Raw genomic sequence first — 15,617 nt, 5'->3', positions numbered from 1 at the left:
GGTCAGGCTGCATTTCTAGCCTCAGACAGAAGCCCCTGGTTCCTGGCCCAGACCCCAAGAGGCTACCTCCCTGCACCTGCTCTGGCCTCTGAGGCCAGCAGCGGCCAACTTTGGTCGTCCATTCTCCCGCCAACCTTACCAGGCCACTGCGAAGAAACATAAAACATTTAAAACGCTACTGAGTCTGCAACTGGAGCACCTGGCCCGTTCTGCTCAAACCCAGGGCCCTTGCAGGACACTGGGCTTCTCCCTGGCAGGGTGGATGCTGCACGTTGGCCCACGTTCACCCTCCTTGTGGCTCAGATCTCTAACTCCCATCTGTAAGGCCACTTCTCGAGGCCACCACCACTGGCCTGAGGTCTGTCAAAGTCATGCCGGCCTGGGGGCTGCGGCTATCCTGGTCTCCATCTGCCTCATCCTCCTCCTCATCATGGCTCAGGAAAGCCAGCTCGTTCTCATAACAGAAGGAGTTGGCACTGGGCAGCAGGAATTTGTTCTCCACCAGGTCCTCGGAGCTGCAGCAGGGTGTGGAGGGCACCTCGTAGGTCTTATGGAAGTGGGAGTAGTCAATCTTGTACTGGTTCTTCTCCTTGAAGAGGACAGGCTCGAAGCGGTGGCCCCACAGGATCTCGTTGGCCAGGTAGGAGCTTTGGGCCTGTGTGGTCACTGGCTGTGGCCTCCACCATGCCCTCCAGGATGACCACCATCTTGAAGTCTTCCATCTCCAAGTCCTGCTGGCTGATGCCGAACAGAGGACTGGCCTCGACGATCTCATGAAGGATGGTGATGGGGGACATGAGGAAGATGCGGTTGAGGCCCCTGTCGAAGCCAACATCTATGTCGATCTGGTCCAGCAGGATGTACTCACCCTCCTTGGTGACCCAAGGCTTGATGAGCTGGGCCCACACGTGCGCCTCCACGATGTAGCTCTTGCAAAGGTTGCCCACGTGTCACATGAGGCAGAGCTTGCTGTTCTGCGGAGCCACCACCACCTTGTGGCTAAACAGCAGCAGCATCTGTGCCGGCATCTTGGACCAAGCCATCTTGGCCATGATGGCGTCGATCATGAAGGAGTCATTGATGCAGCCCATGATGGACTGCACCACCACTATGAACACAGCCACCGGGCACTCCTCCATCACACAGCACAGCCTGTAGCTGATGGTGGTCTGCGTCTAGAGGAAGGCCGCCATGAAGCCGTGCACCTGCATCATGCAGGGCATGCGGCCACAGCCCTCGGCTGGCTCCAGGTCGCCATGCACCACGGCAATAACCCAAAAGATGACGCCAAATAGGAGCAGGAGGCGAGGAAGGCCAGCAAGAAGATGAGCAGCATGTAGCGCCAGCAGATGTCCACGCAGGTGGTGAACATATCGGCTAGGTAGTGATGCGACTTCTCATCCATGTTGGTGAACTCAATGTTGCACTGGCCGTTCTTCTTGACAAAGTGGTTCTGGCACTGGCGCTGTGTGTGCACCTTGCCATTGCTGAAGCCATTGGCCCCTGACATGGTGACCAGGTGCAGCCCGTTCTCCTTCGATGACACGATACTGTAGGGGTTGGCCCTGCCAGCCGAGGTCATCATGGGGATGGGGGGGCCCTGGCTCGCCCCTGGGCTGCCTTCATGGGGGGTGGCTCCTGCAACAGAGAAGACAGGGGCTGGCAGAGCAGGCCATCCCAGACGAGGCTTCTGCCCCCACCCCGGGCCCTCAGACGTGGCTGGTGGCCATCTTCACCCCAATTCACCGCCCACCGAGCTCTCCATCTTCCCTCCTCAGCCAGCCCCTCACCCTCCTTCTTGGCTTGGAAAACAGACCCTCAAGCCTCCCAGGAGCTCTTGCCAAAAGCCTTGGCTTCATCCTCAGCCCATCTGAGCGTCCCCTTACCAAAAGCGCTGCTTCCAAAGTGTATTTATGATCCTACCTCTTCTCCCACTGCTGTGGCCTGAGTCCCCGTCATCATCCACCTGGACCCACATGGCGGCCCCCACCCTGGTCCAGAGGCAGCGGGGAAGACTGGCTGTCCTGTGCTCAAAGCCGGTCTCTGCTGGCACCTGTGAGGCCTGCATGAATGGAGTCCGGGACCCCTCAGCTCTCAGGTCCAGGCTCCTCGCTCACTTGCTGCAGCTCCTAGCCTGTGCAATTCTCCTCAGGACGGTCCCTCACACTCTCGGCTCCGACACCCTTCCGCTGCCTCACCTCCCTCAGTCCCTGGCCTCCGTGCCCAGGAGCAGTTTCCTAAACCTATGGGAGACTGTAACCCCTCACCCACGTCCTCCCGGTAACCCCAAAGCACCGACTTCTGACCCTGTAACTGTAGTAACAGTAACCGGAAGGACAGGCCTGGGATCTTACTCACCCACCAATCCCACTGTGAGACCACTGGCCTCCCGAGCGTCATGAGTTTGCCGTGTGGTTCACTGCTGTCTCACTCCCCAGGCCTTGAGTAGAGCCTGGCCCCAAGGATGCCCTCCTGATGCTCAAGTCCTGTGCCCCACGGCACCCACTCTCAGCGCCCATATATCACAGCCTCCATCCATAACTAGGAGGGGGTCCACGGGTCAGTGCCCAGAGGGGTTACTGACTGACCCCATCCCAGTGGCCTTTCCCATCACTGCCTTTCTTAGCTCTAAATGACAGCATGTAGGGAACACTCAGAGAATCACTGTCCTTGGCCCATTCAGGGGAGCACTTGGTGGGCTTGTCGCACGCACACCAAGCTGTCTCAGGCATGTCCCATGGCATGACCCCTGCAGCCGGACACACGGCTCTCAGGCCCACAGCCCACGTTCAGCCTCCAGACGGGCCGGCAGTGGCCCCTCCCCCAGGGCCCTGCAGCCTTCGGGCTAGCCTATTGGTGCCAGGCCGAGGCACCTGCAGGCCAGAGACCATGGTGCTGCCTGGCCCTGTGGGCACTGAGGCCATCTAGCCCTTAGTGTCAGGGCTGCAGGTGCTCAGGCCCTCAGCCTGGCTCAGCAGGGCTGAGCTGGAAGGAGGGGGAGAACCCTGGCCGACTGGCCTGGCCAGGATGCTGACTCGGGCATACTCCCCTCCACCACTGGGGACCCCATCCACCCCAAATCCCCACCCGATCACACCAGGAGGCCACCATTAGACAAGGCTGGGAGTCCTCAAGTGCCCAGAAGACAATGAGGCCACAGATAAGAAGGTCCCAGGTAAGCCATTCCAGAAGCAGAGGCAGGTGGCTGAGCACCCACCAGAAACCCAGAAACAGGAAGCAACACAGCCAGGTGAAGGCAACACTGGAATTTAGCACCTGTCTGTGTGGCCAGGTGCAGCTAGGGCCTCAGAGGGAATGCAACATCTGACCTCTGCTTCAAACACCTAGGAGACAGGTGAGGGAGAAGTCCACATGAGCAGCCAGGCTGCACATCCCTCCTAGGGTCTGTCTCCATTGCCAGATGTTTCTGAATCTCCAGAGCGGGCTCGTATGTAACACTCATGGCCCTTACTGCCCACTCCTCAAACTGCAGAGAAAGCAGGCTAGACACATTAGCAAATGGTCTTAAATTCTCCTTGCAAAACCCCAAGAAGGTGGCTGCCATCATTACTTCTACCATGAATGGATATTCAGAGAGGTTAAGTGACTTCCTCAAAGCCACACAGCCATTAAGCAGGAGAGCTGAAATTTGAACCAGTCTAGCTAATGCAAGGTCTCCTGCCGTGGGCACATCGGGCTTTGCGAGGGGCCTGTTTTCACATTGCCACTGCCCCCCGCAGCTACTCCAGCTGGCCACCTCACCATAAGTCTGAGGCTCCGAGGCCCGGGGCTGTGATGGTAGAGGCTGCTTCTGCCTGGGCCAGGAGGCAGGGAGCCGGGGGTGGTGGGGACTCCGGGTACTGTGCCGAGAAGATGGCTCGCCCCAGATTCCTGGGCACTCCAAGCGGAGGAGACCAGGCCCTGGGTACTTAGATGCTGGCGGCAGGTCGCTGGACTGCAGGGGGCAGGTTTATGTGGCCTGGATGCCTTGAGGGATGTCCAGCAGGTCATGGCTGCTCCAGCTGGGGTTCTGAGCAGCTTGAGGCCTGCAAGGGACAGAAACAGAAGAATCAAAGGCCAGAGAGCCCAGCATGGTGTGCTGCTCCCATTAGCTGGGGAGCCCCACATCTGGCCAGCTCCTAGGCTGGGATGTTTCCCAGGCTGGGTGTTTCTACCTGGGCTGGGCACCTGGGACCCATCCAGACTGTGTCACACAGGCTTGGGAAACTCCTCTTCTGTTGATGTTCCTCCTCAAACCACACAGAAAATCCACAAGCTCATGTTCACACCTGCTCCCCTGTTTCTCAGCTAGCAACTGAAACTATGAGCAGAGTCATTTTAGAGTCACTGTCCAAAGTCACCCAGAAACTAAGGTTTAGAGACAAAGTTGGAGTTCCAGGTGTTGGTCCAGTCCTCAACTTTCCATGGCCCAATCCTGCCATGTGTATATATGTATGTGTGTGCGTGTGTGTGTGCCAGTGACACTAGGGGTGTGGGGAGCCCCTCCCAGGCTCTTGGTGAATGCAACTCCACAAAGAAAGATCCAGAAGAGGATCCTTGAGTAGAAACCCCAGCACCACAAACTTGACAAACATCCCAAGGACACTTCACGTAGACAAACACAGGTGTGGCAAGAAGGTAACACAGCCTTGAGATCTTTAAAGACTCAGTTTAAGAAATGTGGGACAATATCCCCAACCAAGGATGTGCAGGCCTATTGCCTACACTCTTGCTCAGTGGATGCATACAGGTAGATCAGAAAAGAAATGTTATTAAATTTGTTTTGCTACAAGAGGCCTCAGCAAGTAAGGAGGCTGGCTCCCCATTTCATAGATTCGAGAACTGAGGCTAAGACTTGCCCCAGGTCACAAAGCAGTTCATGGGCTTGGATGAGATGGTAAAGGCAAGGGTTAGGATCAGTGTTGACAGACACCCAGATCAGCCAGTGGGGAGGCATTGTCTGGAGGAAAGTGGGAGAGAGGCCCCGGGGGTGAGCTACCTGAGCTAGACAAGGTGACTTTGACACTGAAGGTGGGTAGCGAGGCAAGTCCAGCAGGAGAGAAGAGGATGGTGCAGTGCACAGACCAGACACCAACGGGAGATGGAGAAGCTGTCCCCAGCCCTGCTGTCTCTTGAGTTCACTTTTCTGCTGGCCACAGCTCTGTGGACACAGATAGACTCCCAGCCATTGAGGCGTTTGGAGCACAACAGGACCTGGGCTGGGAGCTTTTAGAGAGGCAGCTACCACATGACCCAAAGGTGGGGCCCAGAAGTTACTGGGAGGTGCCTCTGGATAGAGCAGGACCCCCCATCACCTCTCCCCTGAGGCTCTGGGCACCTCAGGTTTTGGCAATATCTGGCAGGGAAAGAGGGCAAAGCAGGGGCCCAGTCTCAGATGTCAAGAAAGCACTAGCTACAAGAGCAGGAGGAACTGAAGCCCCTCCCCCCCCCATGCCTTTAGGCTGGCTGGAGCACTTTGGAGGCAGGAGTGCACTGATCAGTGCCAGTTGTGTGCTCTCTGCGTGCCTGGCCTGGTTGAAGGAGCCCCAGTGACCTCACTTAATCCCTGCAACAACCTTATGACTATTAGCCTCATTTTCCAGTTGAAGAAACTGAAGCTCAGATTGAGTCACTTGCCTAGGATCACATGTTTCCTAAGCAGCAAGTTCCCAGTCTAGAAGGTGGGAGAGAAACCGACCTCCGTTGCCCCCAGGCCTCAGGGTCAGACCACAAGCCTGACACTGAGTTCCTGTCTCAGTCCTTCAGGCCCCAAACTGTGTGCCAGTAAGACAGACAGACAGCCCCAAATCTTGGCACTGAAAGCAGAGGTGAGCCCCTCATGGGTGCCCCTGACCCAGGGCCCTTGCTTGGAATGTCATGGAAGGGGCACTCACTACCTCGTGATCAAAGCCTACAATGGGAAAAAAACTCCTCGCAGATCCCGTGGTGCCTGGACAGCCAGCCTGTGGCCTGCAGGCAGCTGCCACCACCTCCCCCGTGTCCTGGGACAGCCTCCGCAACTCTCCTACTCTAGGAATGCTGACATCTTTAGCGAGATAGCTTGATGAATCCAATCTTCAAGATGCAGGCAAGGAGACTGAGGGTCTGAGCAGGGCTCATAAAAATGAACATTTTAATCTAATAAATTTTTGTAAGCTGGCACTCAAATATATTGTTGATCTTCTTTTTATTATTATTATTTGCCTGTAGTTTTGTGTTTCATGGATTTGGGAGATTTTTGTAAAGATCAATATGACTCTGAGACTGGATTTGGACACACAATATGATAGATTTGAGGAAATATTTGTTGACATTCTTTATGTTTCTTGTTGGGAAGTATTCATTTCCTGAAGATCCATATTTTGCATGTCTCAATGTCAGTGACACAGCTGAGAATAAAGGTCATGTATTTTTCCTGATAAAGGAAAACAAAGAAATTGGTACATAAACTGGAAATGCAGACAACAAGAATATGATATAATTTATAAGGTAAACTTATACATCAATAGACACATACTTCAGAGTCTAGCATCTGAGTGGGTTTTCAGAAAAAAAAAAAAAAAAAGATGAGCCTTAACTCCCAGGATAGATGCTATGTATGCTCTTTGTTGGCTAGTCTAAGCGCCATGATCCCTGCCTACCACAGGTGGTGTGTTCCTGACCCTTAGGTATAAACATATGTGAGTTTTGAAATCTTAGGCAGGGGGTACCTACTTAAGAAAGGTTAAGGAAGTGTGAATAACTTCCTGATGCTTTTCCAAGGTTCAGCCTTTTAAGCTAAGAGCAACATACCTGAGCAATGTTGAACAAACATTTATGTTTATATTAGCCTTGATCGCTGTCTCCCCAAAATAGAGCTGAAGTCAAGAACTTTCCATGGCCCCTTGGTATAAGGATCCTAGGGAGCAGGTTTGGGAGATAATGAAAGGTTAAAGAATCAGGGAGGAAAATCTCATAAACGGACACATTTTTTAGTTAATATTACAGTGGGCAATGGAAACGTAATCTTTCTTTAACTTTTTAGGGACTTATAGAATGACTCTCACAATTATTTACCCCAGGATCTGATCAACAGGTAGAAGCATTTATCCATCAGCTCCATCTCTCAGTGGTTCAGTGTTGTAGCCAGAAGTATGTTAACTTCCTGAAATGTCATTCAGTATACAGAGGAGGATTCTCATGGGTTCCATTTGTTTTCCTGACTGTGATCTCAGAGAAGTTCAGGGAGAGAGTGAAGGAAATGCTGTGTTTGGGTGGAAGAGAGTGGGAGTCTGGGTGAAATTGTTCACTATAGCTGTGCCTGGGACCCACGGAGAGAATGAGGGTATAAAGGAGGGCACAAGAGATATTAGATATACCACTTCCATTTAATCCTCAACAATTCCTGTGAGAAAGATAAACATTATGTCCTATAGACCTTTCCATACACAAGGGAATAAAAACTCCAAAGGATTAGAAGCTTGCCAAAGTTTATAAATCAAAGATCTTATAGATTCTGTCCTCTTGAATCTATCATTTATTGTTTTTTTCTGGTTTTTGTTTGTTTGTTTGTTTGTTTTAATATGCAATTCTTCATTTAATCGAAGAGTAGCTGAGTACCCCTGGTACTACAGAAATTCCTTCATATGAATAGGCTTTAACTCCTATGGGATCTTGTTTCATTAGCCTCATGAATAGTACCCAGAATAAAGAGTAGAAATGAAAACAAATTTAGCATTTAGGAGAAATGCATGAAGGAAGGGTGAGCTAATTTTATTTTAAAATATTTGTATTAACTATAATACTTAATAAAAGACTGAGAGAAAAATATATGACTACCTCTCAGGAAGAGATCCCTGGAAATCCTGAGTGCTGTGACAAATCCTATATTCCTTACTTTAATTATTATTATTAGTGTCACATCACAATGTTCCCTTCTTTAATACTAACACCATGAACAAAAATAATTTTTAAAAAAGTACTCTCACACTTCACTTGGTATATTCAAGTTCAATACCAGCAATTAGAGATGATCAACTTCTTGTTTAAACTTTTAAAAATGGGGTACCTGCGTGGCTCAGTCATTAAGCATCTACCTCCAGCTCAGGTCATAATCCCAGAGTCCTGGGATTGAACATTGGGCTCCCTGCTCAAGGGGAGTCTGCTTCTTCCTCTCCCTCTACTACTCTCTGTTTATGTCTCTCTATGTGTGTCAAATAAATAAAATCCTTTTTTCCCCTAAATTGAAAAATAAAATGAATAAAAAGATAAAAGTTGATTCTTATGTAACTTGGCAGATTTCTTAATTTTCTTTCAAATTCCCCAATTCAAACACTGCTGTTCCTAGAAACTTTTCTATGAAATTTTAAAGAGAAACAATAAAATTGCCAAAATCTTGTGATATTTCTCCAAAACTGTAAACTGCAGTCCCATTTGGTGAGTCAGGTTGAAGGAGTGGAAGCAATCTGAGTAAAATCATGGGAAAGTCCTTGAGTAGAGAAAACGAGTACTGTTTGTGCAGAAGTAGCATAGGTGTGTTTGGGGGGCGGGGAGGGGAAGATTTAGAATCTAGCATGGCAGAGTAGTAGCCCAATCAAGAATCAGAAGAAAATCTCTTGTGTGTGCTTTGTTATATAAAACAGCATACTAAGAGCCTAAAAACCAGCAACACAAAGGCACAAGGATAATAATATAACAGATGTGATTTATGAGGTAAAGAGAAGCATTGATTGCCAAACTAACCTACTGTGGATATTCATGAATCCTTTTAAAATTTTAAAACTACAACTTCCTCTTTCATTAGTAGATGACTACAGTTTGGATATAATTATGAGTTATTTGTTTGCAATATTTGCAACTGTTACTTCTTCTTCATAGGAATCTTATCTGTCTTTACCAAGATGTTGTCCTTCTCCAGATTTGCACATTATTATTACTGAGTCAAGCAATAATTTTATCTTTGATGTTGACCTTTTTAGATAATTTTACATTAACATTGTCAAATAGAGCATTATGAACTTTACTTGGATTCTTTGTACTGTGCTGGGGAGAGGAACATTTTACTTCTACTCTTGAGGTTCTTTGGCTGGTCTAATAATTAAATTGATTTAAACAGATGAACTGGGGCACCTGGGTGGCTCAGTGGGTTAAGCCTCTGCCTTTGGCTCAGGTCAAGATCCCAGGGTCCTGGGATCAAGCCCCACATCAGGCTCTCTGCTCAGCAGGGAGCTTGCTTCCCTTCCTCTCTCTGCCTGTCTCTCCGCCTGCTTGTGATCTCTGTCTGTCAAATAAATAAATAAAATCTTTTCAAAAAAATTTTTAAAAATAAATAAAACAGATGAACTGGAGTAAGACAAAAGTTTAATAATTATTGTATAACTGCAAGGTAGGGAGTAACCCCTTGAAATGACCAAAGCCATCACCTTAAATACCATCTGTAGCTCAAGACAAAGGAAGATTTGGGGGATAGGGAGTCAGTTATAGAGATGACTAGGAAAAGACCAGTAAAGAAGGCTGAAGTTATTATGCATATTGAGATTTCTGGACTATTGAGTCCTTCCCCTTTTCCTGGCACAAGGAGGGAGACACTCTTACAAACAGAGGTTTCCCTTATGAATATAAATGTCTCTTATAAAAGGGTACCTTTTAGTCAATTTTCAGATCTTCTTTTGTGTCTGCATTTTCTTAAAAATACCCAGCTTAAAATAATCGCCAGGACAGGAGGCATGTTTTGAAGTGGCAGATTCAAATGGATGAAGAAATCAAATCGTCATTAGAATTACTTCATTTTCTATGTAAGCCATTGATAATATGGACATAAAACTGCCCTCATCTAATCCTTAGTGAAGTTTTTCTTCTGCTAATAGAAGAGCACACGAACAGTTATTGCTTTTGTGTGTACGTTGTTTTGTGTGCACAGGAAAATTTAGGGTTTAACGTGAGTGAAAATCATTTAGAAGTGTTATTTGACCTAAATGAAAATGTATGCATCTCAGTGATCTAATAACAGTCTTTTGCAACTGCTAATGATAAGTCATCATCTTTGGAAGCAACTGGTGATGTAAATTTACCAGAAAGACAACTCCAATATGGAAAAAAGAATAGAGACCCAATTAGGACAGCTGCCCAGGACACAGTATTTTTTTAAAAATTTTTAAATTTTTTATAATCATATAATGTATTTTTATTCCCCGGGATACAGGTCTGTGAATCGCCAGGTTTACACACTTAACAGCACTCACCATAGCACATACCCTCCCTAATGTCCATAACCCCACCCCCCTCTCCCAACCCCCCTCCCCCCAGCAACCCTCAATTTGTTTTGTGAGATTAAGAGTCACTTATGGTTTGTCTCCCTCCCAATCCCATCTTGCAGGAAACAGTATCTTCAGGAGAAAGAAAGTGCTCCAGAGAATGAACAGTCTTTACAGGATAATATGCTTTTCTACTTCTTGGAAAAGCTAAAAAGAAAAAAAAGTAGGTGAGCATATAGGTAGAAATCCTAAATTTTAACATCAAGGAATCTGGAGAGTAGGAGCACTGATTGATATGTCAAGGGCAAGATGGTTTTCCTTTAGGCTACTCATTCACAAAGCAGATGTACAATGCATGCGTGGTGGGCCATAAATCAAACTTGTGGTTTGAGCAAAGTTTATATACAGTCATGCTGACTTAGAAAGAAGTCTAAAATTGCTTCCTTAGAGAGTTTTTCTTTCATCACAACCTTTAAAAAAAACAACAACTACTTTCGGGGGGCTGGCTCAGTTGGAAGAGCATACACCTCTTGATTTGCAGGTCATGGGTTTGAGCTGCATATTGGGTGTAAAGATTACTTACATACTCACTTACACAAATACAAAATAAGTAAATACACACATGGGTACATAGGAAAAAGAAAAAGAACACTTCTGCTTTCTTTTGAACTGGTTACTGTTGCTTCTCAGCAAAATTGTCTCTGAATTTTCATGTGATCCATGACATTGCTGACCCCCATGGTAGATAGTAAATGACATCAAATTGTTGTACAAATGAAATATTCACCATCAACTTGCTTTAGGAACAGAAACTACCTATTCACTTTTTCACTAAAGATGAATTTCTTCCATTTTACCTCATTGCTCCTAAAAATAATTTTTTGTAAAGTTTAAAGAAGAAAGATATTCCCAGACAAAACAAGTAGTTACAGGTTTAAACAATATGATATATTGTCAAGCCACTCCAGCAAAAGCATGTAAATTATTCTTTTTATGCTGTGTGGCAGCCTCAAATTCATGCTCTTACTTCATGCACAGCCCATTGCTAATTCTCAAGGTCCTCACTATCTCCACCTACTTACTGGTCACTTGGTGTATATTATTGCATGCTGTAGCCTATGGAAAGAACCCTATCAGTATTTAAGGGCTGCTTTAGACCAACAAATAACCTGCCACCAGGATATGAATGTTAAAGTGGTCCTATCCCTTGTATCTGAGTGTAATTTGTCTTTCAATAATCCCTCTGCACACTGTCTTGACAGAAAAGTGAGTTATATTTTACTCAAAAAAGGATGAACAAAGGAAGGACAGAAGAAGGCATGTCTTCTTCCAGATTTAACATTGGTTAAAGTAAAACCACTGCTCACTATGCATATATCTTATGCTCCATGAACTAAAAGCATGACTGAAGTTTGAGGTCTCCCAAACCAACCTCATTTATGTTAATTCAATTATTACTCATTATAAATAAAAAGTAAAAAAATAAAATCTAAGACCATTACCAGAGGAGACAGGATGCTGAGACAAACAATTAACCAAGACATACGGTTACCCTGTGGGTGAGAACCTAGTTATTTGTGCCTTTAGTAGTGTTCTTGACTTAGTGGATAAAAGTCTGGGGCAGAACTGATTCCCAGGTCATCAGTTGCCTGGATGTCTAGCTGAATGCTGTAACAACATAATATCTGCACTGGTCTTGAGTTTTGTTTTGTTGTTGCTTTCAAACAAGTGTTATTAACTGAACAACTAAAAAACAGGAGCAAGTTGGGATTTCATCAGACCTACAGGACTGACTATAGTGGGGCTACTTACCAATAAATGTTGGAATGTGTTAGATATGTCATTTAGAGACTTGATTTCTTTTTATCCTTATTACTATTATTTACTTTTAATTTTAATTCCAGTATAGTTAACACACAATGTTACATTAGTTTCAAGTGTACCATATAGTGACTCAACACTCAAGACTTGGTTTCCTATGTCAGTTGAGTGGGGTGAGTGGAACCTCACAAAGTCTAACTCACTAACGTCTAACTTCTGACTGGAGAGCTTCACTTCACTTTTGCATGTACTTTAGGATGTATTTTATTAGAGTTGCCTTCCTTCCAAAATTCTGTAGTGTATTTAATATCCATTATAATTCATAATTATTTTACATAAAAACACTGAAATTTCTAACTCCATACAGAAGAAAAGACCACAATGGTTTGTAGTCTTAAAAATGTGTTTCTAGGTTTTATCATATGAAGGTATGAAGTGTACATTAAAGATAAAACAATTTCTTTCAAACCAAAAAGACATTTGATGATTTTATTTTTTTGAAGTAAATATATATATTTACTTCAAACATATATATATATATATATATATAATCAGAGAGAGAGAGAGCATGAGAGGGAGAGGGAGAAGGCCACTCTGACCTAAGTACAGAGCACAGCATGGGGTTCCATCCCACAACCCTGAGATCAGGACCTGACCTGAACCGAAATCAAGAGCTAGATGTTCAATGAACTGAGCCACCCAGGAATCCCTTAAATAAGAAAAAAATTTGAATGATAAATACAAATACAGAAATATCCAGTCAGATATTTAGAAGTATTTTTGAAGACACAGAGTAAACAAATAACACAAAAACATATATGTGAATGTCATGTAACATACTTTTATTTAAACTTAGAACACCCTTGAACTCATTACATTCTTTCTGTTTTAATGAGAAAAGATATCTGACTTCAATGTTACAAAATAAAAATTCCCTACATATATTTCTTCATCACTAAACATATTGCATCATTCATATTTGATGGTGTTTTCTCGTTATTTTCTTATTTCCCATTTTCATATCACTCTGTGGGTACTTGTATCTTACTTCCATATAGATTAAAATCTACTGATCACATTTAAGATTCTTAAATCTATCAAATTCTCCAAATGTCAAATTTATTGCTCAAGTTGAATACACACACACACTAAAAAGAAAACTATTTTGACTTTATACATCAGCTTGTAAAACATACTTCTGGTTAATCAACATAGGAAAATTTATTTCAGAAACTGAGAGACCATCCAAGAGACTAAACTCACTTTTATAATCAATCACTCACTCAATCAATCCATAAGCAGTCCAAAAATATTGTCTTTACACATTACTCATTTGTCTAGACTAGGCCATCCCTAAAGTATTAGTTTAAAATGAAGATGACCTTGGCTCATGGTTTACAGTAATCATTTTTTCTTCTTCACCTTTCTTCATAATATATATGTCATATCTTTTGTCAAACCTCTCTTTAAATCTCATAATCTCATTTTATATTCCTCTCCAATACATAATCACAGCAGTTAGGCCTTTTGTTCTTACCCATGTGTTCCACTCAGTATTTCATCCCTCTGTTCATACCCCTAATTTCATCATGGTATCTTTATTCTTATATTTTCTCTACCAATTATGCGTGGGTCCACATTTTATTTTTTTCTCAGGCAATAAGAAAACTTTTTTTTTAATGCTATTACTCATTTATTAAGGCTCAAGTTTTTTTTTTAACATATATACTCTTAAAAATCATATAACATTTTTAACAGAGTCTCTTAATTGAAAATCCCCAGGTATTAATGTGCAATTAGGAAATGACTGAGTCAGGAAACAAGGAAGGTAGAAGGCCAGTGCTCACTGGTTGCTCAGCTCACTCTGTGAAGATAGTAAACCAAATACAAAGTTTAAGCCCCACTGGAGTATGATCAGATCTTGGACTTGGGTCTTTAACAGTGTGTTTACTTTACATGACCTTAGACATGTTACAGAACATTTTGTTTTGTTATTGTTGTATTGTATTGTTTTGGTTTGAAATTTATAAGTAACATTTTATTTATTGAAATGTAATTGACATATAATATTACACAAGTTTCAGGTATACAACATGATGTTTTGATATTTGTATGTATTGTGAAATGATTACAATAAGTCTAAATAACACTGACCACCATACACAGTTATAATTCTTCTTGTGATGAGAACTTTCAAGATTTACTCTTCTAGAGATTTTCAAATATACAATGCAGTAGTATTAGCTATAGTTATCATGACTACTTATTTTATAACTATAATAGTTATTATGACTCACTTATTTTATACCTGATTTATACCTTTTAACCCCTTTCACCCATTTTTACTTCTACCCCCCCATCCTCTGCTTCTAGCAACTACCAATCTATGAGCTCAGTATTTAGTTTTTTTGATTCTACATATACATGAGATCACAAAATATATGTCTTTCTCTTGACTTACTTCACTTAGCATATGCCATCAAGGTCCATCCAGGTTCTTATAAATGGCAAGATTACCTTCTTTTTTATGGATGAGTAATACTCCATTCTTTGTGTACATGCATGTGTGTGTGTGGTGTGTGTGTATTATTCTTTCTTTATCCATTTGACCATTGATGGACACAGGTTGCTTACACACATGACTACTGTAATTAATGCTGCAAAGAACATGGGGTGCACAGAACTTCCTGACTTCGTGTTTTTGTAACATTTTAAAATATTTTATTTATTTATTTGAAAGAGAGAGAAAGTGAGAGAAAGAGAGCATGAGCAAGCAGAGAAGCAGAGGGAGAGGGAGAGGAAGACACCCTGCTGAGTAAGGAGCCCAATGTTGGAGTGTCTCCAGGACCCTGGGATTATGACCTGAGCATAAAGCAGACCCTTAAGCAACTGAGCCATTCAGGTGCTCCAATACCATTTTTGATAATTCATTCTCCCAGCTGGATTTGTTAATTGTTCTTACAAACAAAAACATTTGATGAATTAATGAAAAGTTGTATTCTACATGCTATAAATTGTAGCTATTCTCTAAGATGGAATATGGATTAAAATGGTTTTCAAGGTTTTTTTTTTTAAGATTTTATTTATTTACTTGACAGACAGAGATCACAAGTAGGCAGAGGCAGGTAGAGAGAGAGTGGAAGACACAGACTCCCTGCTGAGGAGTGAGCCGGATGCGGGGCTTGAACCCAGAACCCTGGGATCGTGACCTGAGCCGAAGGCAGAGGCTTTAACCCACTGAGCCACCCAGGTGCCACAGTTTTCAAGTTTTAAAGAAATATTTAACCCAGTATTTGCCTTGGCTGTTAAATCCTTTTTCCTTCTTATCAAAATTTATTCTATTTCTACTTTTCATTGTGAAAAAAGAGTTGGAAAATTTTTTTTAATTCTCAAAGAGTCATTTTGAAGCCAAACAGTCACAAATAAATCTAATGAGTTTAAGAATCCCATGAATGGTTAAATGAATCTACTAGATTGTTTGACTGCGATGACTAATTTATGTGCTTATTTCTAATGTAAATAACTATGTCCATATAAGACAAAAATAAACATATTTCACAGTTT

At 43.7% G+C, this 15,617-nt stretch overlaps 1 pseudogene; it reads right to left on the bottom strand.

The window, feature by feature from the left end:
- Positions 1-299: 299 nt before the first annotated feature.
- On the bottom strand, positions 300-4,011 carry LOC101688393 (annotated as a pseudogene).
- Between the last annotated feature and the right edge of the window lie 11,606 nt (positions 4,012-15,617).

Source organism: Mustela putorius, unplaced genomic scaffold (assembly GCF_011764305.1).
Source record: "Mustela putorius furo isolate JIRA1106 unplaced genomic scaffold, ASM1176430v1.1 tig00000731_pilon_pilon_pilon, whole genome shotgun sequence".
In the NCBI taxonomy this organism is placed as follows: Eukaryota; Metazoa; Chordata; class Mammalia; order Carnivora; family Mustelidae; genus Mustela; species Mustela putorius.
Note: the sequence above shows the minus strand (reverse complement) of the source record. Positions and strands in the feature narration are given on the sequence as shown.